The sequence below is a fragment of the Sinohyriopsis cumingii genome, chromosome 6, assembly GCF_028554795.1.
Source record: "Sinohyriopsis cumingii isolate HCF-2022 chromosome 6, ASM2855479v2, whole genome shotgun sequence".
Lineage (NCBI taxonomy): Eukaryota > Metazoa > Mollusca > Bivalvia > Unionida > Unionidae > Sinohyriopsis > Sinohyriopsis cumingii.
Window position 1 is genome coordinate 107,047,441 of NC_142966.1, and position 22,197 is coordinate 107,069,637.

Below are 22,197 nucleotides of genomic sequence, written 5' to 3' on the forward strand. Positions count from 1 at the left end.
ACGGTTTGAAACTGCTTCCAACTGACATGCACCGAATTGAACCAAACTAAGCAATCATTACACTCTTTAACTCCCGCCGCAACCCCCCCCCCCCGCCTCTCTCTCTCTCTCTCTCTCTCTCTCTCGTTTGTATATATAGGGTATTGACGAAGTTGCAATGGGTATGTGCTGTCTGATAGCTAGTTCAGTTGAACTTTCCAAGTGTAGGTACACGTGGCCAATCATGTTCAACCAGTTTATGTAACATGTGATGCGTATATACGTACCGTTAAATCTACACCTAAGCCTTTCTCTTGTCGGCTTTATGATGCAATTCTGACTAGATTTACCAGGAATTTTGCACACGCCTTCCCTGTGACCCGTAATTGTTACAAATGTCCCTGGACTGGTTCTATGACAAATTACCCCCCCCCCCTTTAATTTACCACACTCAAGCCGCACCCCACCGCCTCGGTCGACTACTGTTCGCGTCACTTGCCTTCCAGTCATATATTTCCCGGTAAATCACCTCTTATCAATTACTACCCGTGTCAAATATATGCTGGACAACTACGACTATGACATGGTTAGTCCCCCTGTATAAAAGAAGCACATACTGAATAAATCGGTAAAACCAGAAGTAAGAACGGTACATGGGACGACCGTACGGATATTTATAAAAAGACTATGCTTTCATGTGAGAAAGTGGAAGAGTTATAACAAATAGGTTCAGGTGTCAAACACAATCGATTGCTACTATTCAAAAAGTTATCCATTAACAACAGTTTTTATGACCTTAATTAAGCGGTGGTCTTTCTTATAATTTGGACAAGTTCTAAAGTTCTCCACTTACGCAGGTAATGCAATATATTAGCTGTAAACAACACTATTTATTACCTTAATTAAGTGGCGAGATTTCCAATAATTTGGATATAGTCCAAACTCTTTACTTGCCCATGTATTATGTATTTAATCCGCCCACTCTATGTATAATGCCGTTGTAAAAATAATACTTAACGGGTCATGATGATTAAGCTACTCTTATGTGGTTAACATCGCAGCCTCTTATCTCATATTCACAGAATTCGAGAATTGTCTAGTTAATCAAGCTTTGTGGCTTTTGTTGTCTTATGTTTAAAGCCTCAAGTGACCTGGCTAAATTGAATCAATAGTAAAACAATTATGCTGCTTTATAAATTCTTAAGAAAACAAGTATTTGAAAAATTATATCCGTAAGGTGTTGGTAACATATAGTTCAAAGCAATGGAAGTTGTGAAGTCTGAAAGAGGAAAGGATAAATTACTATATGAAGGCCACATATATGTGAAGTTTAAAAAAAATAGCTTTGTTGTGTCATTTGAATGTGAAAAGATGTGTAATGTAGCTGCATGCTAAGCAAAGTTGAACATAACTCTTTACAATTCATGGATTAGTTGATGGTCGATCCTTGCCATGTATATATGCCTTACGTACTGGCAAGACACAAGCAACAAATAGAGTTGATTCAACGGATCAAAATTTGAATAGCAATATAAATCCAGTTACCAGCTGGCACCACAGCTTCCAAGCTAATATTGGTAGTTAACATCCAGCCATATGAGAATTTATATATTGCATCAAACGTGAACAATCCCTGCAGCAAGTTTATATTATGCAAACTTTGGCAGGTCATCAACAGAAATCTAGAAAACGCTACGCTGATGTTAACGTTTGCCTATTTTGGTGTAATTCGAAAAATGATCAACGTAGCAGGATTGATTTCCTGCGTGGAGTTGCAGACAACTTATACTTTTAGTAGCCCTACCTAGTAGTCGTTTTTAATAGTGTGAATTAAGTTCCCACTTGAGACATAATTTATAAAGCTGTTTAAACTATATAATAGAATATCGAATACGTTTGTAACAACTTAAACAAAACAATTTGGATTGAAAGGAAAAGGATTTAGGAATGTGAAACTTTAAAAATGCAAACTGAGTGATACTTAGGAGCATAGGATAACTGAAATGTAATTTACAACAATTATTTATTAGTTATGTTGCAATGATAGCCTCTGCTAATTATTATACATTTAGTTCTCACTTAAAAATTGTTGTTATCCTTAATCAGCTAAACGTTGGTCATATTTGGTACACATGTTCGTATGCACAAGGTGTGGACCAAATTGAATTTTAATGCATCTTAACGTTTTCTGACAACTACCGTTGACACAATGGGAAATAATATAAAAATGCTATATATTTCTTATTATTAATATTGTGCGCCACCCATGCAAACTATATTGTATAGGAGCGTGTTTTAGTCATAGAGTAGCGGATTAAAGACATAATACCTGGACAGTTATAAAGTTTTGGAACTGATTCAAATTATAAGGATGCTCGTCATTTAATTACGGTCATAACATCTGTCGTTTTAAGGTTGTTGTTGCTGTTGTTGTTGTTGTAGGGTTTAACGATATTTTTCAGCACACGATATGCTATACATGGCGGCCAGTATTAATGGTGGAGGAAGAACCCGGGAAAACCCCGGAAAGAACCACCGGCCCACGAGAAGCTACTGGCAAGCTTTCTCACATACCCACATTGGCCGAACCCAGGCAGAGGTGAGATGGCAGTGATCCGTAACGGAGAGCGCTTTAGACCACTCGGCCACTCGGGGACTTATGCCACAATTGAATAAAATTAGAAGCGTTTTAGGCCTAAAAACCTAGACCCCTTTTAAATAATATTTAGATATTTTGTCGAATATTCACCACATGATAATTTATATGTCGTGTATTCATCCACTCCGGTGGCGTAAGTGATTAGAATGTTCGACTTGAATGCGAGAGGTTGCGGGTTCGAACCCCTGCCGAGTCATACCAAAGACTTTTTTTTCAAAACAAATGGTACTAACAGCTGCCTCGCTAGTCGCTCAGCATTAAGAGGTCGGCGTTAGGACTGTTAGGCACGGTGTCAGGATAGTGTGACTGGGTGGGACATGATGCTGCTTGTTTGCAGCATGATGCCCCAGTGCTAAACATTACTATACAACTGATACACTGCCGACATGGTAGTGATATGACTTTAAAAAATGTAAACGCTATTTTAAAAATGCAAAGCAACACACACAAACACACACACGATGTCGGGTATTCACCATTTGATAATGGATGTGTCGACGGCAATACCAAGTGAAAATGGATCTGTCGAGCATTCCCCACGTGAAAATGGTCCTCTGGAATATTCATCATGGGATAGTTTATTTAGTTTTCGTTTTGTTTCAGAATTCCGGTTGATATTATTAACGTGATCAACATATTTGTTTGATTATATACTATTTATTGCGAGTGTGTGTTATGTTTACTTTTTTTAGCAATGCTTTCCATCTTTTTATATTATCGTCTCGTTGTATTTATTTTCATTGGCACTCTTTTAACATTTTCATTTGCTATATTGTTTTCATTTATTAATTCCTATAATCTTGATTCATCACAATCTTGTGAAAAGAATCGTTTCTATTTTTTATCTTTTATTTTGTACGAATTGCTTTCCATTAATAGTTACATCTTACGTGTACCGCCATACGTATATTACTAAAGTAAGGGAGATGACTCTTCATAACTTGTAGACTTCCATGCATGCGTACACTGTGAAATTATATTGTTTGCACGACGCATAAATTGCAGAATGAAGGCACATGCTTATGTCGTGATTACGTATTCACGTTTATTCATCTAATTAGAATCGGTATAAACATATTGTAGACATCTGAGGAAGTGGAGCAGCTCACTCAATACGCCATGAACTGTGTTAGTGAGGCTACACAGTTAAGTGGAGATTCGACAGCCAGACGTCTTGCAAAGGTAAAGCACAAAAAATATTTTAAAAAATAACAGACTTATTTCAATCGGAAGATATAACCATTTCTTTGAATGCTGGTTCTGAACTTTTTTTTTTCATTTAGAAAGATGACACAGGCATCTATTAAACTTTGTTCTGTATAAATATATTTTTCCATATAGCCACATGACACGGTCATCTATTAAGACTTCTTGTTCTGTAATTTTATTGAATAAAGTCAGATGACAGTCATCTTTTAGAGTGTCGGTTTAGTGGTGACCCTAAAGTTTAACCACTGTTTTCAAATATGAATAATAATTCAATAAAAGCTAAAATGACAATTCAGTATTTAAACAGGTATAGCCAAATTAACAATCATTCAGTAAAATACAGCAAATGTAACAAGTATTTTGTTAAACTCCTCTATTTAATAACACTACTTGGTATTTATTCAGACTAAGAATAATGTAGACAGTACCAGTTAAATGCAATACTAACAGTTTAATTTGGGCATCACATCGCATGGGAATTGTGCGTTTCTGAGGCAGACAGACGGACGGAGACACATACATGCAGACAGACAGACATAACTGAGGGGTCATTTATATAGGTATATTAACAGTTATTGCTATGCTACCAATTCATGGCGGCATGCTGGGGATGTCTAGATATAAGATTTAGTATCCAATTGAACTGGTAAGCCGGGTTAAAATAGGATATCTTACGCGTTATTAGATCTAAAAACTTGCTAAGACCTTTATGTAAAAATATACAAGATAAAATCGCTGCCTTCCATACAAATTATGTCTTGTGTCTATCACTGTGGAAAATGCGAGCTTTTCTTTGCATATCATTTAATTTATCAAATTTTAAAGCAATCGATCAACTTTGGAAACATCTTAGCCTAACTGAGTCACTGAATGCATGCACGCGCTGTCGTTGTTCTTTGATTTTCATACAGATTTATTTTCGTATTCAAGATCTATATGATCTTTAAACCTATTTTGAATGACCTCACTAAACCTCTATTAACTCAGAATAGATTACTGTCTCTACATACGTCCCCATAAAAAACAACAAAGAACTTTTTTCATCTTAACTCTCCTCTTTATCGTGATGATGGTTCATTCGATCTAGTGAAAGGAAATAGGGTAAAGTTATTAATTTATTTTGCAACTAATGTATGTTTTGGCTTTTTGATTAACGGTTTGAAACTGCTTCCAACTGACATGCACCGAATTGAACCAAACTAAGCAATCATTACACTCTTTAACTCCCGCCGCAACCCCCCCCCCCCCCCCCCGCCTCTCTCTCTCTCTCTCTCTCTCTCTCTCTCTCTCTCGTTTGTATATATAGGGTATTGGCGAAGTTGCAATGGGTATGTGCTGTCTGATAGCTAGTTCAGTTGAACTTTCCAAGTGTAGGTACACGTGGCCAATCATGTTCAACCAGTTTATGTAACATGTGATGCGTATATACGTACCGTTAAATCTACACCTAAGCCTTTCTCTTGTCGGCTTTATGATGCAATTCTGACTAGATTTACCAGGAATTTTGCACACGCCTTCCCTGTGACCCGTAATTGTTACAAATGTCCCTGGACTGGTTCTATGACAAATTACCCCCCCCCCTTAATTTACCACACTCAAGCCGCACCCCACCGCCTCGGTCGACTACTGTTCGCGTCACTTGCCTTCCAGTCATATATTTCCCGGTAAATCACCTCTTATCAATTACTACCCGTGTCAAATATATGCTGGACAACTACGACTATGACATGGTTAGTCCCCCTGTATAAAAGAAGCACATACTGAATAAATCGGTAAAACCAGAAGTAAGAACGGTACATGGGACGACCGTACGGATATTTATAAAAAGACTATGCTTTCATGTGAGAAAGTGGAAGAGTTATAACAAATAGGTTCAGGTGTCAAACACAATCGATTGCTACTATTCAAAAAGTTATCCATTAACAACAGTTTTTATGACCTTAATTAAGCGGTGGTCTTTCTTATAATTTGGACAAGTTCTAAAGTTCTCCACTTACGCAGGTAATGCAATATATTAGCTGTAAACAACACTATTTATTACCTTAATTAAGTGGCGAGATTTCCAATAATTTGGATATAGTCCAAACTCTTTACTTGCCCATGTATTATGTATTTAATCCGCCCACTCTATGTATAATGCCGTTGTAAAAATAATACTTAACGGGTCATGATGATTAAGCTACTCTTACGTGATTAACATCGCAGCCTCTTATCTCATATTCACAGAATTCGAGAATTGTCTAGTTAATCAAGCTTTGTGGCTTTTGTTGTCTTATGTTTAAAGCCTCAAGTGACCTGGCTAAATTGAATCAATAGTAAAACAATTATGCTGCTTTATAAATTCTTAAGAAAACAAGTATTTGAAAAATTATATCCGTAAGGTGTTGGTAACATATAGTTCAAAGCAATGGAAGTTGTGAAGTCTGAAAGAGGAAAGGATAAATTACTATATGAAGGCCACATATATGTGAAGTTTAAAAAAAATAGCTTTGTTGTGTCATTTGAATGTGAAAAGATGTGTAATGTAGCTGCATGCTAAGCAAAGTTGAACATAACTCTTTACAATTCATGGATTAGTTGATGGTCGATCCTTGCCATGTATATATGCCTTACGTACTGGCAAGACACAAGCAACAAATAGAGTTGATTCAACGGATCAAAATTTGAATAGCAATATAAATCCAGTTACCAGCTGGCACCACAGCTTCCAAGCTAATATTGGTAGTTAACATCCAGCCATATGAGAATTTATATATTGCATCAAACGTGAACAATCCCTGCAGCAAGTTTATATTATGCAAACTTTGGCAGGTCATCAACAGAAATCTAGAAAACGCTACGCTGATGTTAACGTTTGCCTATTTTGGTGTAATTCGAAAAATGATCAACGTAGCAGGATTGATTTCCTGCGTGGAGTTGCAGACAACTTATACTTTTAGTAGCCCTACCTAGTAGTCGTTTTTAATAGTGTGAATTAAGTTCCCACTTGAGACATAATTTATAAAGCTGATTAAACTATATAATAGAATATCGAATACGTTTGTAACAACTTAAACAAAACAATTTGGATTGAAAGGAAAAGGATTTAGGAATGTGAAACTTTAAAAATGCAAACTGAGTGATACTTAGGAGCATAGGATAACTGAAATGTAATTTACAACAATTATTTATTAGTTATGTTGCAATGATAGCCTCTGCTAATTATTATACATTTAGTTCTCACTTAAAAATTGTTGTTATCCTTAATCAGCTAAACGTTGGTCATATTTGGTACACATGTTCGTATGCACAAGGTGTGGACCAAATTGAATTTTAATGCATCTTAACGTTTTCTGACAACTACCGTTGACACAATGGGAAATAATATAAAAATGCTATATATTTCTTGTTATTAATATGGTGCGCCACCCATGCAAACTATATTGTATAGGAGCGTGTTTTAGTCATAGAGTAGCGGATTAAAGACATAATACCTGGACAGTTATAAAGTTTTGGAACTGATTCAAATTATAAGGATGCTAGTCATTTAATTAAGGTCATAACATCTGTCGTTTTAAGTTTGTTGTTGTTGTTGCTGTTGTTGTTGTTGTAGGGTTTAACGATATTTTTCAGCACACGATATGCTATACATGGCGGCCAGTATTAATGGTGGAGGAAGAACCCGGGAAAACCCCGGAAAGAACCACCGGCCCACGAGAAGCTACTGGCAAGATTTCTCACATACCCACATTAGCCGAATCCGAGACTCGAACCCACACAGACAGAGGTGAGATGGTAGTGATCCGTAACGGAGAGCGCTTTAGACCACTCGGCCACTCGGGATCCCCGTCGTTTTAATGTAGTATATTGTATAGCAGTATCTGTTTTTGCTTCGTTAAAGCACATTTCTCACACGAAGACATCTTATTATAATTTTCGTAAGAACTTCGCATGCAACGCCTTACTTCTTGATTTACCCATTTATTCTTAGTATTTACTTCTTTTATACAGTGGAATAAACATGTGATGTATGTACTTTCCAGTGGGTAATTTGCACGGGTGGTAATTAACCAGACGGTAATTGACGGGTGCGGGTTAATTATGGGTTAATTGAGGGGTGGGGTGGTAATTTTCTTGCCACCTACAGGACTGTATATATGCCTTATACTCACTTTGGTTACTTTCGGTGGTACATATCGCAAAACAAAGCTTAAACTGAATCGGACGATCAGAATGAATCATCTAGATTATAATATGAATAGTTTCTTAGGTTTGTAAATTTCCGTCCCAAACGCAGTATACATCTTTTGTTAGGGTGCTGCTAATAAAAGGTAGAAAGAGGAGATAAAATTTTTGAATTATTTTAGCAAGCCTTGTTGGTTTTCATATTTTGATCGCATTGCTCTCACTGTCAGTAATAGTTTATTACAAGGAAACAGGATACCCCTTAACGGACGCGCTGTCGAAGTTAGGAAACTAAAGCGATTTAATGCTTAAATGTTTGTCGTGAAAAAATGTTAACCATTGCAGTTTGTCATTCATGAACGCTTTTCATTCATTCCAGAATTTATTGGTGAATCATGACATGAAGGTGAAACATGGAAAGCATATGGACTTCTGCAAGGACTACGTGGACTCGTGTGTTCAGTTATGCTGGCTGATGCATCTTCAGACTCCGCCAATTTGCCTTGAAATCAGGGGAATCAAAATGATAAATTTGACACATTTCTTTACGACCATCACATTAAACCTGACAGAACAAATGTATCTGACCAAATATTTATTTTAGAAGCTCAAAAACAGTTTTATATGGAATTGTACAAAAGTAGAATTGCTCAGCTTGATGATGAGGCTACTCAAGAAACTCGAAATAGATTTTTTAATCACAGTATTAAACTTAGTCAAGAGGTATGAGAATCATGCGACGGTCTGCTTACAATGAATGAATTCGGTATGTCTCTAAAACGGATGGAAAATGGAATAATTCCTGGCTCAGATGGATTCACTGTAGAGTTCTATAAATTCTTTTGGAAGTCTCTTGGGGGATTTATATGCAGATCAACAAAGTACTGATACACTGAAGGAAAACTTTCAGATTTTCAGACTCAGAGAGTGATCACATGTCTACCAAAGGAAGAAAAAGACAGAATATATTTTTTAAAAATGGAGACCTATGTCACTTTTAAATATTGACTATATGATTGCTTCTGGAGCCATTGTAGCTATAATTGAAAAGGTTCTTCCATCAATAATCAATGATACTCAAAAAGGATATATGATGGGTAGATTCAATGGAGAAAATACCAGGCTATTATATGATATAATGGACAAACTTGACAATAAAAACAGATATGGTTTATTATTGTTAATAGACTTTGAAAAATCCTTTGACTCAATTAACTGGACCTTTGTAGAAGAAGGTTTACAATCTTTTAACTTTGATGGTTTAAACTGTTTTATGATGCCTCTAAAAGTTGTGTTATAAATGATGGGCATATGTTATCTTTTTCTAAACTTGAAAGTGGATGTCGTCAACGAGATCCCCTTGCACCTTATTTATTAATCATTTGGGTTGAAATTTTAGCTATAGCTTTAAAGCAAAATGTTGATGTACGGGGACTGATCTTTTAGAAAATAACTTGGAAGATATTCATAGCTGCTTTAAGAGAAGGATGAGATCCATCAAGAAGAATTAAAAGCGTCATCGGCATACTGACCTAATTTATATTTACTGATGTCAAAGATCAGTCCCCGTACATCCACATTTTGTTCAATTTAACATGACAAAAATCAAAGCTATTTGCATTGGAAACAGGAAATTTTTTATGGAAAGAATATGTTCCGAAATGGGCCTAATTTGGTCCTCTTATAACTTTACACTCCTTGGCATAGATTTTTCTCCAGATTTACAACAAATGGTGGAAGATAATTATATTAAAAAACTAACAAAGGCAAAAAGAATACTGTCAACCTGGAGTCAAAGACATCTGTCAATATTTGGTAAGGTAATTGTTGTAAAAACTCTTGATCTGCCCATTATCATACATCTTTTTTCAGCACTTCCAATGCCATCCTCAAAAGTTGAAGCAAAACTAAATCGCACATCATTTAAATTTGTATGATAAACATATTTTCGTTCATTAGATATATTAAGATAAGATGGGTTAAAAGATTGCTGGAAAAGGAAAATGGAACGTGGCAGAACTTATTCAATACAACTATACTCAGAAATAAAAAGGATATTTGGAATTTACGGAGAAAGAAATTAGAAGAATTTAGTATGTTCATTAAAAACCGTTTGGAGAGATGTAATTTTGGCAATATCTAACTGGAAAGAGGAACCGCAAATTCCAAAAACGTATCTGTCCATGAGTATTTTAAATTTTGTTGCCCCTAAAATGTTATATCAACATAAATCCTGGACAGAAGCCAGTTTTGAAATTCTGAATGATCTAGTAGATGATCGCGGCATTTTAATACCTTTTGAAATAATAAAACAAAAGACAAGGAGCGATGATTTCTTGAAATACTTCTCCTTAATATCCAAAATTCTAAAAGCATGGAAACACGCCATAAAAATTATAAAAAAAAACATTTAGTACATAATAATGTTGATAAGCTGGAAGATAAAATAATGAACTTTCAGAAACAAAATTCACTCAAGTTGTTTACAAAGATCTTTTTTTTAAAAAAAAGCTAAAAGGCAACACACCGTTAAGCAAGACAAATGGATGCAAATTTTTAATAAATATATAAGTAGTGAGGAGTGGTCTGAGATTTACAGCCGGACGAAGTGCTGTACCAAGGATGCCAAGTTGGTCTCTTTTAACTTTAAATTAATCCATCGAATAATCGCTACTAATGATTTTCTGAAAAGAATTAACAACAAATGTACTTTCTGTAAGAGTGAAAATGAAATTATTGAGCATCTCTTCTATGATTGTAATAATGCTTCACAGTTTTGGTACCGTTTAATTGAACTTTGTGCACCTTTTTGTCCAAATATTGTACATTTGTCCAAAAAAGAAACATTTTTTAGAAGTGAACAACTGGATAGCTTGTGTAATTTTTTGCTTATTTTGGAAGATATTATATTTATACTTGCAGATTCAATATGAAAAATCCTTCTAGTTTTGCTTTTAAGCAGATAGTTGCAATGCATAAGAACATTGAAAAATATACTGTAACGGTAAATACAAAAGAGGACCAATTTCTTCAAAAATGGACCTCAATAATGAACATGTAACTTGTATCTGACCTGATGGTTAACATAATAAAAATACTGGAATATCACAAAGTCCCTCTCATCTAGATCGTGTGCCGTATGCATGTGTGCATGCGTGTATGTGTGTTTTCTTTATCTGTAGATTATATTTATTATCACTAGATTATCTGATAGCCAGAAATGTTTGATTGTAAGGCGAACTTGGGATGGTTCCCTGACCTAATGGTCAACCTATTACGTTTTTTTTAATAAAAAAAAAACATACATACATACATACATGCATGCATACATACAAACATACATACATACATACATACATACATACATACATACATACATACATACATACATACATGTAATGATGTAGTTACGTAGATCGTATACAATAGTCATAGGGAATTCATGGCTAATAAGTAGTGTCAATACTTTATCAAACACGTTGTAAATTGTATGAAGGCTGCGTGTAATTTTAGGTTACCGGTGCTTAGTCATTTTCTTTTTAAATAAAAAACAATACTCCAAACATATGCACTGGGTTAACAAAAAGCTTGAATATTATATTTCGTGCTGAAATCACTTATGTAGTTACGATTAAAGAAATGCTTAAAAATCAAAACCATTCTTAATATCCCCATGAAAGCTTTACAAGAATGACCATTGTTCCGGTTTGCTGCAGTGACTATTTAGCTCTATGTACCAATGCTCTTTTATTTCTAAATTCGCCTCTGTTGAAACATAGCACTACATAAAATTGCTTGGACAATTCAGCTTTATGTCAATGTATTGTGTATGTATTAACTTCTTTGATTGTTTCAAGGAAAAAGAAGTCATGCATGATAATGTATGTGTTAACTGGATGCATTTATTCAATATTTTACATTAATTTAATGTGTTATCTCTTACTAATTCATTTCAAACAGATTGCATTAATTTAATGTTATCTCTTGCTAATTCATTTCAAACAGATTGCATTAATTTAATATGTTATCTCTTGCTAATTCATTTCAAACAAATTGCATAAATTTAATATGTTATCTCTTGCTAATTCATTTCAAACAGATTGCATTAATTTAATATGTTATCTCTTAATAATTCATTTCAAACAGATTGTATTAATTTCTTCTCACATTTGTCTGGTCCTGCTGGTGTAAATACCAAATGTAATCTGCATGAATATTAATTACTACAGACAAGGATATTTTGTAATTACGAAATCATTATAACATTTTACACGACAAAATTAAACACCGTGCTTAAAATGTCTAATTACAAACATTTTTATCTGATATCAAAAGTTAATAATACCGTCGGTAGTTGACCGTTCGACGTACTTATATACCAGATACGGCTGTTGAACAAAAGTAAATTAATGTCAAAATTAAGAGTTTTCATTTCCAATAAGCTATATTTTGGGGTTTTGTTCGAACGCCTCTCTTGTGCAATACTTAGGTTTCAGGTTGAAACAAAATTTGCCAATTGATATCAGTTATTAAAATACACACTAAATCGTTTAAATTGAATTTGCAAACTAGTACTCTCTCCCTCTTTTCTCTCTCTCTCTCTCTCTCTCTCTCTCTCTCTCTCTCTCTCTCTCTCTCTCTTAGTATTTAATGACAATCTTGAAACTGAGAGTTTCGAATAAGATTATTATTTTGCAATGTTATCAAGAATTTCTGATTTTGACGGACTTACATCAAGTACTTAAATGACAAATATGTATACCCTTGTTGCAAATACAAAACACTGGTCCTTCGAGGATTTATTCGTTTTTTATTACTACGATGACGTTTTAAATGTTATCTGTTATGACAGTAGCCCATCAACTTTTCTTCTTTCGGAAGTTAATAACTGGTATAATTAAAACTGCAGTGAAAGTTTAAGTTGCTGTCTTTGACAATGTTAGACCCCAAGTCTCAAATATCGAGTTTCGCAGCCATTCAAATACCGCACTTTGTTTGAGAGCGACCAGTCAAGCGTAGCATGTCAGTAATTCATTATATATTTCAAAGCTTACTAATGATTTAGGTGGGGTCAAGTTTTCCTATTACTATTATCAGCTCAGTTTTTCAACTAATAGTACGTTTGATTTTAGATTTTAAAAATTCCCATAAAAGTGTTGAAAGCAATGCATAGAAACAAATGTATACGGAAACGTAAAGTTATTTGCATAGTGAAACAATTTGGGGTTTTTCTTCTTTTTATGTCGGCTACCTTTGGGATTTTCCATGTATTACACACGACAGAGATCATACAACTAAAAAGAAAGTCACAATTAACAGATGATTTATTAATGTGACATTTTTCTTGTTCAGAGAATTAACTCCTGTCAATATGTTGACATCGTTGCTACTCTATAGGGTTTAACAAATAAAAAGAAAATAAAGTAAATCTTTTGATATAGAAACATATAATTATGAGTATATATATATATATATATATATATATATATATATATATATATATATATACACACACACACACAGACACACACAAACGAATCCCGTTAAATTTGTTCACGGAGTTAATTATATTTCAACCAAATTGCAGCTAGTAAGTTATCAAAGTTACGCGGTAGAAATCAAAATGACTTTTCGATATGTTTACATTGAATAAGAGATGAAATAGAAGTACTTTTATATATATATAAAACAGAACATTTGTATGTGCAGTGCAAAATATTGCATACTGATATACATGTTAATATAAACGTTTAAAAATGAACTAGAAAATTAATTGTCAATGATTTTTAAGAATTTAATGATGTCATTACTAAGAGTCAAAAATATAATATTATGCAAATGCTTGAAGGAAATAAAAAGGTGGTATCAATGAAATCAATAATGCGTGTCTCTTCTCGGCTAAAAGACACTTGTTCCTTCTTTAAATAAAATTTTGAATGCCATATTTCGTAGCAGTTATTTTCATATTTTGTAGACGAGAGAGAGAGAGGGAGAGAGAGAAAGAGAAAGAGAGAGAGAGAGAGAAGATGCTTGTTTTTATATTTATAAGCTAGGAAAAATCTGATCCACATGCTTTCTAATGTATTACCTTAATAAGACGGCTTCGATTGCCTAAGTGGTTAGAGCGTCCGCTTCGGATGTGGGAGGTGGCGAGTTCGAACTTCGCTAGGCGCTCAGCATTAAGAGGTTAGTGTTAGGACTGGTCGGCCCTGGTGTCAGGATAATGTGTCTTTGTGGGACATGATGCTATGTCTGCGGCATGATGCTCCAGTGCTAGACACTTTATGATAAACTACCACACTGCAGACATCGTAGCGATAAGACTGAAAATTATTAAAGCTACGTTAAAAACCCAAATCACACACACACACACACAAACACACACACACACACACACACGCATAAGTATTACCCTTATAAATTGGGTTTCGAATATATTTACAAGTGGTCAAAATGAAATACTGATGAATCTGTCAAATACTTATACTAAATTGATATGGTTAGTCTGAACATAAGATAAGAACTGTAGATGATGTTCATACCACAGTCGTATGAATATGTGAGAGAAAAAAGACAGTGTGTTGCTTTCGTAGACTTTCAAAAGGGCAACCAAAAGTGCCTTTGGAAATGGTTTATGGTATAATGTATGTAAACATAAAATGAATAGGAGAAGTACTACGATTTACTTATGTCACAATTAAACAATGGGTAGGTATACATTATGTTCGAATTTTTCTCAGGTTTGAGACAATTAAAACTCGTCTTCCTTTTATTGTTTTCATTAGTTACTGAGAATCTAGAAATATCATTCCAAAGCACAAGTGAATTATAAGATATTACTCTAAAAACGATCGTTGTGCTAAACGGTTTTAGAGACTGATTAAGACTTGTGTCTGAAATTCTAGGATTATTTGGGGATGTAATTAGCAATACCGTAAGTTCATATTTTTTTGAATTTCCAGTTTGTATTCAAGATAGATAAATTATTTGTTGAATTTTACAAAGCTTGTTGCATTTTGCTTTTTTTCTATTACTTATTTTAAAAGCGTAGACACGGAACAATAATGTAATATTATTAAGTGATTTCCAAAACCCGTTGATTATATATATATATATATATATATATATATATATATATATATATATATATATATATATATATATATATATATATATATATATATATATATAATATATATATATATATATATATATATATATATATATATATATATATATATATATATATATATATACATACATATACATATATATACATACATATATATATATATACATATATACATATATATACACATATATACATATATATACATAAATACATATATACATATATATACATACTTATATACATACATATATATACATATATATATATATATATATATATATATATATATATATATATATATATATGTATATATATGTATATATATATATATATATATATATATATATATATATATATATATATATATATATATATATATATATATATATATATATATATATATATATATATATATAACAAGGCTCATGGGAAACAATAAAGGTGGGTTTAAAAGTAGATGATTTTTTTCTGACCAAATGAAGCATGGAAAGACGACCGGTGTAATATACAGCTATTAATTATTTGAAATAATTAAATGTAGCATTTAATTGTTCAACAAATTTACAAACGTGTTGCTGTTTTAAAAGCTATAGGCCTGACAGGTCTTAACTTTTTTTTAAAAGAAAATTAATAAACGGCATTGAAAGTCAAAATACTTGGAGACTGATTAAAAATTAGGTGTGAAATACCATTACAATTGGGTGGATATCAAAGAATTCTGAGGTATAACAGTTACGGATTCTTGTATTATTTTACTCCCAAAATCTTAAGCTTTAATTATTCAATGATTGCATCAATTCAAGCGTACTAAGTGGGTTTTGTTCTTGGGTAGTAGGAATACCCTGATTTAGTTCATTTTTCTCAATTTATTCCGATATATAAACGAGAAATACAACTAACCTAACAAATTTGAGGAAAGGTCGCAGAAAATCATCCAAATTATTTATTTTCTTACTTCAATTAAATACTACGTTTGCACTGCATTTTGTCTGGATGTGATAGAAAATGAAGGTGGCTTGTTTTCGTTTCAGATTTAGAAAAAGTGGGATAAAAAATCATTTTTGCATCTAGAATCGTCCCAATATGTTTACATGTTGAATTGTTTAAGTCTCAAAATAAGAAACAAAACTCATAGTATAGTTTTGATAAGTATATTTATAACGCAAACTGAGTAGAAAATCTTTGTCTGTCTGTTGAAATAGGTAGGTAGGTATTCTCTAATGTGTTGTATTAGTTTCTAATTTGTCCTATACCTGTATCAAAATCCCAAGTCAACATTTTGATAACACGATATGCATTATATTCTTTTGTGAATAAACTGTTCATATACGGACCCTGATTCCGGATATTCATGATGTTGTTACATGTACTTCCGTCCCCAGCCCCTTTCCCCCAACCCCACCCCACTCTCTCTCTCTCTCTCTCTCTCTCTCTCTCTCTCTCTTGTGACGGACCAACTGTTTCCCTGTTTCCTGAAAAGAAACTTTGCAAATGTAGACATTATTGTCTAAGAATCATATCCGCATAGGTGTACGCTCGTTTGCAAATCTCGTCAAGAAACTAAATATTACATCAAACAAAAATGCATTATTTCCGTAAGGAAACTACGTCTTTTAAACCATTAGTTTGCTTGTTACGAGTTAAAAACTAGATTTTGCATGTAACCTTATCTTGATAAATTTGATGGATTTCCTTTGTATCATCCCGATGCAACGGCTTTAGTAAATGCACCTCTAGAATACAAAACGGACGTAGCATTCTTTGCATTATTTATTTATTAAATGTACCTGGCGCAAATTTAATTATGGCATATGGCACACTGTACCCAGCTGATATCAAATTTACTTGAAGAATGATTTTTCAAACAAAATCAACGATAACTGAAATATTTAGCTATATACTCGCTTATAAACGAACATTACATAAAAGTATCTAAGGAGAATTGCACTCAGTGTCTGTAATAACCGGTGTCTTTTTGATGTAACTTAAATATTCCGTTGGTATACATTATTGCTTTTCTGTAAGAAATACAGTATTCGTGTCTCTTGGTATCAAAAATCCGATGTAAATTGAGAACATTAATAAGGGACTGTTGACCAAACATTGCTTTGATATTTTTACATAAATCTTCCGGCTTACACTTTTAACTGATAATTTGCTCTCTCCATAAGACTGGCATAATTATACGGAAAGTGGTAATCAATAAAAACAACACGTTGCATATAATTTCGCTTTGACCCACATTATTTTTTACTTTTGAAAGTTAATTCGAAAACCTTTTGTTTTTAATCAGTGCATGCATTGTAAGATTTTGGTAACCTTTTTTGTTTTTACATAAACTGTTTTTACATATGTTGACCCATCCAACTGTGTGTCGATAGTTGTGTATTGGGTCCCTTCATCGATTGTTTTTGATTTTACGAGGTCATATGACAGATTTATTTATTTGAATCAAGTGTATTATGAGTTTCGTACACTCCAGTTCATAAAGTTTCATGCCACTGGTTCTTTTGTGCTCCCTACACTTGCAAATAATTGAATTAGACCAAAGACAAACAGCTGTGTCTTTGATCGTGTATTTACTTTCCTTGTACAAAACACACCTTTCTTACCAACGAAGCTCTTTGTTCTACGTTCACTATCCATCGTGAAGTACTCTGGTCTCGTCTTAACAATACGATATGTCATGTCAAAAACAATTTTCTAGTCGACAAATTGTGAATGGAAATCTAATTAGGATGAACAGAAGAAAATAAACTATCAGTTACTTTGCCGTCTGTTGAAACAAGACGTAATTTAAAAAGTCAAAACTATCAGTTTACAATATTCATATTCAGCACGTATGTGAGTAATATGATCGAAGTGGCAGGTAACTGGAAAATATTAATGCATAAAAAAATAACTCGTGATTTATTATTTGATTAGTAATAAATGAAAAACATTTGGAGTCAATTCATGGATCGTCGTTATACATATCCTATTTCCTACTGTAAAAATTTCCATATGCTGACATGACTCCTATCTATCTATCTATCTATCTATCTATCTATCTATCTATCTATTAATCTATTAATCTATCTATCTATCCCTATATCTATCTATCTCTATAACTATATATCTCTATATTTACCTATATATCCCTATATCTATCTATCTATCTCCATATTTATATATCTATCTCTATATCCTTATATATATATATATATATATATATATATATATATATATATATATATATATATATATATATATATATATATATATATATATATTATCTCTATATCTATCTCTATATCAATCTCTCTCTCTCTCTCTCTCTCTCTCTCTCTCTCTCTCTCTCTCTCTCTGACTTGTACTGAATATTTCTGCAGCAAACATGATTAAATAGTGCAATTCGTTCGCTAAAGTATTACACTTATCCAGCGCTTCGTTTCTGTGGTGCCACGTCTTCTTAATATCGTGAATGAAACGTAACCATTAGAGAGGAACGTGCGGTACTGAGGCAATGACTCCTCGTTCCAGTTTGCCTGTTGCGGTATGATTCATTTGCATGTTTTGTTTTCCACTGAATTCTAACTTATTTAGTTAAAGTACTAATTTTATTCGTTTTACCAAATAGAGCATTGGTGGTTTCTATTCATATATTATTTGCTATGATTCCTTGTAGGCTGTTATTCCGTCACTATGGGCCGCGAGTGGCCGAATGGTCTAAAGTGCACACCGTTACAGATCATCGCCATCTCACATCTGTCTGCAAGGGTTCGAGTCTCGGGCACGGCCAATGTGGGTACGTGAGAAAGCTTGTCGTGGGTGGGTGGTTCTTTCTGGGATTTTCTAGGGTTCTCCCTCCACCATTAGTACTGGCCGCCATGTAGAGCCTATCTTGTGCTGAAAAATGGCGTTAAACCCCATAACAACAAAATCACTCACTGTGTAGGCTATAGACTTTTAAACAGGGAATTTATTTTAGAATGTAGTGGGCAATGAATGTTAACAGTTTTCACTTGTTAACAAGAAATCGGTGATGTCTTTAAGACAGGATGGAAGCATTGAAACTGGAGATATCATGTGAAAATCAGGGTTTTCCAAATTATTCTCCTTAGAGTGACCATTATCAGAAACTGTAAGTCTCCCAGGATTCCCTAGTTTATGTATCTTATGTAGGAAACAAAATATACCAGCCATAGGATTTCTCTGCGGGAAAATATTCAAGGTGTCCATTTGCAAACATTTGGCTGATGATGGTCAAGACACTTTCTGCGTTAGTAATAAGGGGGGTCACTTTAGTGACAATGGGAATTAGCATTAAAACGACCCCTGGGTCGTTTTAGCGACAATAGAAATTTAACATGGAGAAAAATCGTGGGTCGTTTTAGCGACAAGGGAAATTAACATGGGAATAAATCGTGGGTCGTTTTAGCGACAAGGGGAATTGAACATGGGGAATAGAGTTTGGGCTTGTCTAGGGACAAGGGGAATTTTTTTTTTTATTTAAATTTTTTTTAAAATTTAAATTTAATTTAAAAAAAGGGTAGGCAATTGAAAAGTCATTCTCTTTTCGAGAAATATGGGTGGCCCTGAAAAGGGCCTTTGGGTTTATGTTAATGTATTCATTAACATAAAGGGCACCGCATTGGTCTTCTTCTTGTCCTTAGGCTGCGTCTCACTGTTGGCCCGTAAATCAGCACTCTTTTCAGGCATCCTTGTCTTTCAACGTAGATCCTACGTATCCACAGGCTGGTGTTTGTCCTGTGGACAACGGTCCACTTGGATAGGACATACATGAGCATGTCCGTCCTAAACATCATGGAAGACACAAGGGTGGATGACTCAACTGTGGTCCACATCTTGAAGCGACGAGAACAGGTGAATCAATGCAGTGAACTGCGCTTATTTATAGGTAGAGGAAGGATTGAAACGGATTGAGATCATTCACCAATCCAAACACGCGTTACAAAATTCAGTCAGCCCACATCCAATCCGAAGAGAGCAGTCTGTGACGTCACGTGGTCTATATAGATTCGCTAGTGCTTGTCTACAGTCAATCTATGCGACAGTGATTCAACATGACGGAAATTCAGAAAACGATCCATTGGGGTGCACCAGCAGGGGAGACTGCCCAAGGGAACCCGGACTTACTTTCAGAAGAGGTGAATTGGGATTTTGTGGATTTTCTCTCCTCGCAAGAATTTGTTCCGGAACCTTCGTTACCTTCTTCATTACCGCAAGTGGAGAATTTTAGACAGAGACAGAAAGAAGAATTGGAGAAATTTATACAACGACAAAAGGAAGCGGAACAAGCTTTTCTCCTACAGCAACAGCAGCAAGAAGAAGAGGTAAGAAAAAAACAACAGCAAGAAGAAGTATCAGCAAAGAAACAAGAGGGTGAAAATCAAACGGTCACGGTACTGTTGGACATTTTAGCGGAGTTAAGAAGTCTGAAACAAATGTATCAGACTTCTTTATTACGACCGAAGAGAATACGACCTTCCCGAGCTAAACACGTCAACCCTGTCACTAAGCCTACCGTACCACCCTTAGTGATTTCAACCCAATCATCATCATCAACATTACGCAGTCCAGAAGTAGGCCTTGGCCGTGGCAAAGGCTTAAGGCAGTTAAAGTTGATTGCTTAAACTCACCCCTACACCAAAAACCAAAGGCCCTTTTCAGGGCCACCCACATTTCTCGAAAAGAAATACAATTTCAATTTGCCAATAACTCAAAAAAAAACCCACCCATTTTACCCTTATAGTACGTGTCTGTGTATGAGTGCTTGAGTGTAGCTTCTTATTTTAAAATCAAAACTCAAAGACACTTACCTTGTATCATTAATTTATTCTTTAATCCATTGTTACAATCTAATTCACAATTCACAACAGAACACTTTAATTAAAAGTTCATTGACTTCTTCTGTCTCCTTGTTTAGTCTCTCTGTTTTTTGAATTTTTTCACCGTCACACTCTTTTCCTCTTCTTCTTCCTCCTCCTCGCTTTCTTCCCTTCTTCTTTTTTTCTCCTGTTTCTTTTTCTTCACCTGTCTTCTTTCTTCCTCAGAAGAATCCCTCTCTTCCTCTGAAGAATCCCTCTCTTCCTCTGAAGAATCCCTCTCTTTTTCTGAAGAATTCCTCTTTTCTTCTGATTCCTCTAGTTTCTTTTTTGGGCAATCTGGAGACCAATGTCCTTTTTCTTTACAATAATAACAGGTATCTTTACTTTTGTCTTTTTTAGCCCTTGTTTTTTTTTTTCTTTTTTGACGGTCTGGACACTCTGAAGACCAATGCCCTTTCTTCTGACAGATATAGCAAGTATCTTGACTTTTATCTCGAAAGGAAGGAGAGTAGTCCGTGGGCTGGTCTGAAAAGAATTTTCTAATGACCCCTCGCAAAGCCCTGACGAAACGTTCGATTTGGTTAGTCTCTTCCATCGTTGTGCTCGGCTTGAGAGTGAAATGAATAGTGAAACGACAAGACACACACCCTTTTATATACGCTGGTCTGCCATGACTATAAATTAGTCTATGGTGTTTAAACTTGAGTCATTTGACGTTTTGCACTCAAGATGAAACGATCCTATTCATTCGAGAAGAAAGAAGAAGAAGAAAGTAAGAGGCAGAAACGTGATCTATCGCCTCGTACCAGGGCTGAAATCTTGGCACAAATTCATGCCAGTGATTTTGAAGAGGACATGAGTGAACCAGAATCCGAACCCTCTAAACCAAGTTCACCACCCTTAGTCAACCCTGAAAAGTACTATTCTATTCGAGAGACGGAAAAGGGCTCCTCTAGAAAATTTAGAACCACGGCTTACAAATACACGGTGAAGTTTAAAGATTTCAAGGCTGAAGTGCCGTTAGAGAAAGCAGAAGTGTTTATCACTGGGGTGTGGGATTCTTTGCTCACTGCACTCAAGCGACAATGTCAACCCAAAGAAGACGATCGCTTGAGACTTTCCATACAACACGACGGTTTGAAATCCCCTGTTTGGATCGAGTTTAGCACCCCTGCAGAATTGACTGCTTCCAAAGTCGTGGACAAGATTCAACACGTACAACA

General features: G+C 34.5%; 1 long non-coding RNA gene across 1 annotated transcript; it reads left to right on the forward strand.

The window, feature by feature from the left end:
- Nucleotides 1-3,657: 3,657 nt before the first annotated feature.
- On the forward strand, nucleotides 3,658-11,099 carry LOC149797661 (uncharacterized). Its single transcript, XR_016421548.1, has 2 exons — nucleotides 3,658-3,820; nucleotides 8,391-11,099. It is a non-coding gene; the product is annotated as an uncharacterized LOC149797661 (long non-coding RNA).
- Nucleotides 11,100-22,197: the final 11,098 nt, after the last annotated feature.